The sequence below is a fragment of the Tursiops truncatus genome, chromosome 21, assembly GCF_011762595.2.
Source record: "Tursiops truncatus isolate mTurTru1 chromosome 21, mTurTru1.mat.Y, whole genome shotgun sequence".
Taxonomy (NCBI): Eukaryota; Metazoa; Chordata; class Mammalia; order Artiodactyla; family Delphinidae; genus Tursiops; species Tursiops truncatus.
In genome coordinates this window covers 20,407,829-20,416,641 of record NC_047054.1, presented here as the reverse complement: position 1 = coordinate 20,416,641, position 8,813 = coordinate 20,407,829, and positions in this window count along the sequence as shown.

Below are 8,813 nucleotides of genomic sequence, written 5' to 3'. Positions count from 1 at the left end.
TTGTGGGTCAAAATGGAGTGTCAATTACAGTTGCCAAGTTCTTGTGTAGACAAATGAATCAGAAAAACACAGTAGCTATTTTATTTGGGACCTTGCTGAGCTGCAAGATTTTTAATGAGTTAAAATAATATTTTGGGTTTTGAGAAGAAAGTGTGAACTATCAAAAACACAGACATTTGACTTTAAAGTTAGGACAAAAACATGCAAAGTCATCTTGAGCAACAGACACATTGAACTTGGAGATAGAATCCCCTGAGTGATGGACCCCAGGACTGTTTTCTTTGGGCTATGCATCAAGGAAACCAGTCTGATGATACTGAAGCTCTTGAGAGAAGAGTCTTCTGTCACTAGCATGTATGCTCAAAAATTTGCATGTAAGAAAAATTATTTTACCACATGTCTGTATAGCCATGCCAAGATGATTATTTGATTTTCTTCTAGATGGGAACAAATAATAATCATAGTTACTACTAAAAACCAACTGGATAGAAACCACAGAATGTACAAGATATATAAGCAAATAGAATAAGTGAATTAGAAGAAATTTTTTAAAAATTAAATGGATTAACAAGTGGGGTTTATTCCAGGAATGCAAGGATTCTTCAATATACACAAATCAATCAACGTGATACACCATATTAACAAACTGAAGGAGAAAAACCATATGATCATCTCAATAGATGCAGAAAAAGCTTCTGACAAAATTCAACATTTATGATAAAAACCCTCCAGAAAGTAGGCATAGAGGGAACTTACCTCAACATAATAGGCCACATATGACAAACCAGCAGCCAACGTTGTTCTCAATGGTGAAAAACTGAAACCATTTCCACTAAGATCAGGAATAAGACAATGTTATCAACTCTCACTACTACTATTCAACATAGTTTTGGAAGTTTTAGCCACAGCAATCAGAGCAGAAAAAGAAATAAAAGGAATCCAAACCAGAAAAGAAGAAGTAAAACTGTCACTGTTTGCAGGTGACATGATACTATACATAGAGAATCCTAAAGATGCTACCAGAAAACTACTAGAGCTAATCAATGAATTTGGTAAAGTAGCAGGATACAAATTAATGCACAGAAATCTCTTGCATTCCTATATACTAATGATGAAAAATCTGAAAGAGAAATTAAGGAAACACTCCCATTTACCACTGCAACAAAAAGAATAAAATACCTAGGAATAAACCTACTCAAGGAGACAAAAGACCTATATGCAGAAAACTATAAGATACTGATGAAAGAAATTAAAGATGATACAAAGAGATGGAGAGATATACCATGTTCTTGGATTGGAAGAATCAACATTGTGAAAATGACTATACTACCCAAAGCAATCTACAGATTCAATGCAATCCCTACCAAACTACCAGTGGCATTTTTCACAGAACTAGAACAAAAAATTTCACGATTTGTGTGAAAACACAGAAGACCCCGAATAGCCAAAGCAATCTTGAGAAAGAAAAATGGAGCTGGAGGAATCAGGCTCCCAGACTTCAGACTATACGACAAAGCTACAGTAATCAAGACAGTATGGTACTGGCACAAAAACAGAAATATAGATCAATGGAACAGGATAGAAAGCCCAGAGATAAATGCACGCACATATGGTCACTTTATCTTTGATAAATGAGACAAGAATATACAATGGAGAAAATACAGCTTCTTCAATAAGTGGTGCTGGGAAAACTGGACAGCTACATGTAAAAGAATGAAATTAGAACACTCCCTAACACCATACACAAATATAAACTCAAAATGGATTAGTGACCTAAATGTAAGACCAGACACTAAAACTCTTAGAGGAAAATATAGGAAGAACACTTTATGACATAAATCACAGCAAGATCCTTTTTGACCCACCTCCTAGGGAAATGGAAATAAAAACAAAAATAAACAAATGGGACCTAATGAAACTTCAAAGCTTTTGCACAGCAAAGGAAACCATAAACAAGATGAAAAGACAACCCTCAGAATGGGAGAAAATATTGAGCTCAAGCAGCTCAATATCAAAAAAACAAATAGCCCAATCCAAAAATGGGCAGAAGACCTAAGTAGACATTTCTCCAAAGCAGTTATACAGATTGTCAACAAACACATGAAAAGATGCTCAACATCACTAATCATTAGAGGAATGCAAATCAAAACTAAAATGAGGCATCACCTCACACCGGTCAGAATGACCATCATCAAAAAATCTACAAACAATAAATGCTGGAGAGGGTGTGGAGAAAAGGGAACCCTCTTGCACTGTTGGTGGGAATGTAAATTGATACAGCCACTATGGAGAACAGTATGGAGGTTCCTCAAAGAACTAAAAATAGAACTACCATATGACCCAGCAATCCCACTACTGGGCATATACCCTGAGAAAACCATAATGCAAAAAGAGTCATGTACCACAATGTTCATTGCAGCTCTATTTTCAATAGCCAGGACATGGAAGCAACCTAAGTGTCAATCAACAGATGAATGGATAAAGAAGATGTGGCACATATATACAATGGAATATTACTCAGCCATAAAAAGAAATGAAAGTGAGTTATTTGGGGTGAGGTGGATGGACCTAGAGACTCGTACAGAGTGAAGTAAGTCAGAAAGAGTAAAGGAAATACTGTATGCTAACTCCTATATATGGAATCTAAAAAAAAAAAAAAAAGCCTAGGGGCAGGACAGGAATAAAGATGCAGACATAGAGAATAGACTTGAGGACACAGGGAGGGGGAAGGGTAAGCTGGGATGAAGTGAGAGAGTAGCATTGACAAATATACACTACCCAATGTAAAATAGATAGCTTGTGGGGAACATCTGCATAGCACAGGGAGATCAACTCGGTGCTTTGTGTCCACCTAGAGGGGTGGGATAGGGAGGGTGGGAGGGAGACACAAGAGGGAGGAGATATGGGGATATATGTATACGTATAGCTGATTCACTTTGTTATACAGCAGCAACTAACACAACATTGTAAAGCAATTATACTCCAAAGAAGATGTTAAAAAGAAAATTAAGTGGATCAAGTAGGTTTGTGAGCATTAATCTGTTTTTTTCCAAGTAGTGATTAGAAAAAAAAAAGATCAATTAAACACAACAGATGTTTTTGTCACCTACAGCAAGGCCTAGTGTTGTTAATGATTTTAAAGATAATTGTGACAATTTAAAGAAAATGGAAACAATTACTTTCTAATCTGATAAATAAAAATTTTGGACATGCATGCACCCTGTAAGCATTTGGTGCTGCTTTGTTTTCCATTTTAAGTGAAAGTCATTTTAACATTTCTGTCCAAATTTGTGTTATCCTAAGGCTTAACTCTAGTATCTGCTTTTCTGTAAATGCCTTCCCAGATGATCCAAAAATTATATGCAGCTACTCTCGTCTTTATTTTCTCTTAACACTGTATTTATACCCCTACTCAAACATGCCTCTTGTTTAAGGAATATTGTAAGGGAGATTTGCTAAAGGAATACTCTAAATTAAAGACTGATCTCTTACATTTAGGAAGGTCATTCCCTGCAACTGAAAGAAAAATATCAGGGTGGAAGAAAGCAGATAGATAAGAAATAGGGAACATCTATCCTACCAGAAAGATGAAACAATAAATTCTAGAAATTAATGAGACGTCACTGCCAGAATCCTAGTTTTTCCTGTATTGCAAATATATGTCACTATCCTGCCTACTAAGATGAATCACATCTGACTTTCCTATTGTGAGTTCAAGGCCATGTCTTACTTATAATTCTATTCCTAACACTACACAGTTAAGAGCTAGAGAGAAGATGGATGGAAAGTTATCAGGGAATCACATTTAAGCATTAGTTTAATTAGATCTTTTCCCTCCTATCCATAGGAACAGGAATTTTGATTAGTGTGGACTGTGGGCAGGAGGGTTGGGGGAGAACCAAGGTAGGTAATTTAGAACAAAGGGCAAGTCCGCACAGAGTGGGATTGAGCAGTTGGTCTCTAATTACACTTTGGGGCTTATGGGAAACGAATGAAACATGATGGCACCTGAGGGATTGAAGTTAAAAGTAAAAAAACAAAACAAAAAGCACCAAGGACTGTTTTGCAACCTTATGTGGAGTTGACCAGTATGTTACTTTTCTTTTCCCATAACATGTTTGAATGCTTATTCTACATTTTCTGTGCTTACCTACCAACCTACTGGTGTCACAAGGTTAATCCATCCATTTCTTGAGAGAAAAAGAATTATGAGATAATACAGAAAGTAACTTAGTTACTGCTGAGTTTTAAAAATTCCTTGAAATGCAAACCACAAAGGAAATACTTGGTTGCTTCTCTAAGGGATGGTGGAAATTGGTAGGACAAGATACTGTTTCTGGTTTTTGCTTTCATTCTCTGAAGACATTTTTGTGTTTCTTGGTTCCGTGTGTGTGTGTGTGTGTGTGTGTGTGTGTGTGTTTCCAGAAACATGTAGCATATTCTTGAGCCAGACCACATGCCTATGAGTCAAAGCTGCAGCCTGCGTTTGTCTTAAACCGTGAAGCTCTGGGTGTAACCTAACAGAACCTGGCAGGTTGTCTGAATAGTTCTTTCACCACTTGACCCAAAATATAGTAAATCAGATGACATATTGTTCCAATTTTACATTAGTACTCATATTTTAATAAGGAAAGGAAGAGTGTGTTCTATCAAGATTTTCAAATACAAACAAAATCTAGTTTCAGATCCAACCTATTACAGAATTTAATATTGGAGTCACCAAATGTAGTTTGCTTGGTTTTTTTTTAACTTTATATGTAAGTATTTTAGCATTTGCTATGGATTGAATTATGTCCCCTCCCCCATTCCAAATACATATTTTGAAGCCCTAACTCTGCAGTGTGATAGTATTTGGAGTTGGGGGCCTTTGGGAGATAATTAGATTTAGATGAAGCCATGAAGGTGGAACCCTTCATGGGCATAATGATGGGATTAGAAACCTTGTAAAAAGAGGGAGAGACATCAGAGCTCTCTCTCTGCCATGTGAGGACACAGGACACGCAGGAAGTCATCTGCATACCCGATGAGGAAGAGGGCCCTCACCAGGAACCAAATTGTCCAGCAACTTGATCTTGGATTTCCAGCCTCCAGAACTATGAGAAATAAATGTCTGTTGTTAAACCATCCAGTCTATCATATATATATATTTTTTTTCGCGGTACGCGGGCCTCTCACTGTTGTGGCCTCTCCCGTTGTGGAGCACAGGCTCCGGATGCGCAGGCTCAGTGGCCATGGCTCACGGGCCCAGCCGCTCCGCGGCATGTGGGATCTTCCCGGACCAGGGCTTGAACCCGTGTCCCCTGCATTGGCAGGCAGATTCTTTTTTTTTTTTTTTTTTTTGCAGTACGCGGGCCTCTCACTGTTGTGGCCTCTCCCGTTGCGGAGCACAGGCTCTGGATGCGCAGGCTCAGTGGCCATGGCTCACGGGCCCAGCCGCTCCGCGGCATGTGGGATCTTCCCGGACCGGGGCACGAACCCGTGTCCCCTGAATCGGCAGGTGGACTCTCAACCACTGCGCTACCAGGGAAGCCCCAGTCTATCATATTTTGTTACAGCAGCCCGAACTGACTAACACAGCGTTTTCAAGTTTGGAAGTTTCACTGAGTTGCATTTAAAGTAAAACTTGATACTAGAAACTCAATGTCTATAAGAGGTAGTAGTAGTAGTATTAATGATGATGGTGTGGTGATGGAATTTAATGAATTATCCTTTCTCTCTTGCTAAAATTCCTGGGGGAAAGTCAGTTAAGGTGGGGGTGAAATTTTATTATTCCTTCTAAGTAAATGTTGGTGCTGTGAACATTGAGCACATGCACCATCCTTAGCTCTGCTATCTCTAAAATGAATTAAAACATTTTGCACCTTTATTTTTAAAAAGACATCATATATTACAAAGGAAAAAAAAACACCATATATTTCTGCTACTTTTAAAAATAGATCCAGTTATAGAACTTCAATTAGGTTAGGTGACTGGTCCAGTCACTCAGCTAGTTAGTGACAAGGCTCCCTCCTCCCAGCCCAAGGAAAGTATTTTTAGTCTCAGGGCAGAAGCCTAACTCTAGCCTATGGCATTTTTCTCAGAAATATTTTGTCTATGCTCTGAATTCATTAAGGCCTGATTAGAGCTAAAAGAGACAAAAGATAAAGTAAAAAGGATTGGGGCTTCTTTCAAAAGCCAGAAGAGGCTATTTTTCCCTGCTTTCTGCTAACATATCTCTTCCCACGAGGCAATAAGCACTGAACTACATACCATAGGGTGGAATGGGAATAAGAAAATGAACAGGAGAAGGTTTTTCTGAATATGATTCTCCCAAACTGTCTAAGGGATAGTTTAAGGATGACTTATCTCTCAGCGGCCCTCTCCATCTGTTTCTTTCTTTCTATACTTACATACACTTCAACTTCTCCTAAAACAAGGAAGCCATCATTCAATCCTGTCTTCACTTGGAACTATAATTCCCGACTCTGTTTTTTGTTACTAAAGCTTTGGGAATCATAACAGATATGCACTGAGTGTTCACTAATTGTCAGATCGTATTCTCAGGGCTGTACCGGATTGCTATTTAAACCTGAGAACAATCCTAGGAGCTAGGATCTATTAATATGCTCCTTGTATAGATAAGGCAACTGAGGCCGAGGTGTTTAACTAACTTGTCAAAGTTCTCACATTGGAAAGTGTTGAACTTCAAAGCACAAGCTCTTAACTCCTGCCTTTCCATGTATGTGTGTTACACTGCTCACCACACTTTCTCACCCTGTTGACCCTTACCCTTCTATTTCCAAACTACTGTGCTTGTCCGTTTACCAAGTTCCTCTCAATATTGGCTTGAAATCTTCCAGTTGTATACATTGAAAGGCACAAGATGAATAGAAAGAATAAATACTTTAAGTGCCAGTTATTTTTAAATCATGTTCGACATTATGACAGCATAATTCCATGTAAAAATTTGGAAATAGTCTGTTGAATAAATGTGAATAAATATCGATAAACTTGGAGTATGCATTAGTTGAAACGCTGTGGGCCATTAATAATGCTTACATCAGAATACTAATTAATTAAGCTGGAGGCAATAAAATCACCATGAAGTAAAAACAAAAACTTTTAAAAATCCATCCATAGAAACACTGAAAAAAATAACAATATATATATATTTGATAACAAAATCTATTATAGTGAGTAATAGAATTCTGGTGAGATATTTCCATTTATCTATTTTTTAGTAGGTTCTAAATTTTCCATAGTGAGCACATAATACTTCAATAGTGGAAGGATAAGACACATTTGAAATGTAGTAGAAATAGTATATGTGCAAGAGCTGAGATATCCTGAGTCTTAGTCAACAAATATCTGTGTGGTTTCAGGTAAATAACTTCTTTGGATATCAGTTTCCTCATTTGTAAGAAGAGCACAAGGGACTAAATATTAATTACAACTCTCATATATCATATTGTAACTTTCATTTACATATACTTTTAAAATCTTTCATATAATCATGAAAAGTAGACAATATTAGCCAACTTTTTCTGAATGAAGAAGTTGAGTTTCTGAGCACTTAAGAAACAAACAGTAGGTGGTGAGGACCAAGAGTCAAAACCATGTATTTCCAAAGAGGATATTTAAAATCTCCTCCATCACAAATATATATATATATATATATATATATATATATATTTGGCTGCGTTGGGTCTTCGTTGCTGTGTGCAGGCTTTTCTCTAGTTGCGGAGAGTGGGGACTACTCTTCGTTGCGGTGCGTGGGATTCTCATTGCAGTGGCTTCTCTTGTTGCGGAGCACAGGCTCTAGGCGCACAGGCTTCATTTGTTGTGGCACACGGGCTCAGTAGTTGTGGCTCACAGGCTCTAGAGTGCAGCATCAGTAGTTGTGATGCACAGGCTTAGTTGCTCTGCAGCATGTGGGATCTTCCCGGACCAGGGCTCGAACCCATGTCCCCTGCGTTGGCAAGCAGATTCTTAACCACTGTGCCACCAGGGAAGTCCCCATCACAAATATTTTATATACTACATTCAAATAGTTCCTATTACTTGTGACCTCCTTTCTTCACGTCATTCTTTTGGCTATTACCTCCAAATTCCTTCCAATCTTTTCGGTCTTGTTCAGTGGTTTCTTTCCCATTTATGCTAGCAATTTCAGAATATATTACCTATTTCTCCAAATACCTTTCCTTAATCAGCCTAGCTGACTGTATCTCCTCACCATTTTTGACACACACACACAATGAGGTTGTTGAGACCTTACATGTCTGTGCCTGCTCTTACTTCATTAATGATAAGGACCATATCTTTTGTTGATACTGTATTTTACTCTTAAACACACACACATATGCTTCAACAGTTGCAAATCACTAGATGGGTCAGCACATTGTAACTTGGGTTTTGCAGATTATATCAGTTTGGGGGAAGTCCCCGGAAAGTGGTGTGTGTGTGTTCTGCAAACGCTGGGTTCCCACATAGTAGGCACCATTTTCCTCCTTTTCTGCTTCAAATGAGGCCACAAGATGACTCTTCGCTCTACAGGTCCTAAGTGGAAGTTAAGGTACTGATCTCCATGTAAGATGCCACCAGTCCCACTGACCAGGCAGGGAATATGTTCATGGGCATGTTTATCTGTCACTGTCACAGCCAGAACCAGCCACTGGCAACCCTCATACCACTGCCTTCTCCCTCTTGGCTGCAAAAACTGTAGAACTGATACTATCATTATTTTGTACTCTTAGTGTTCTATAGGTAATTTAATTTTTATTAACATAGTTTTGTTGTTGCATCCCTTCCTGAGTCTTTGGGGTTTGTAATGGAGG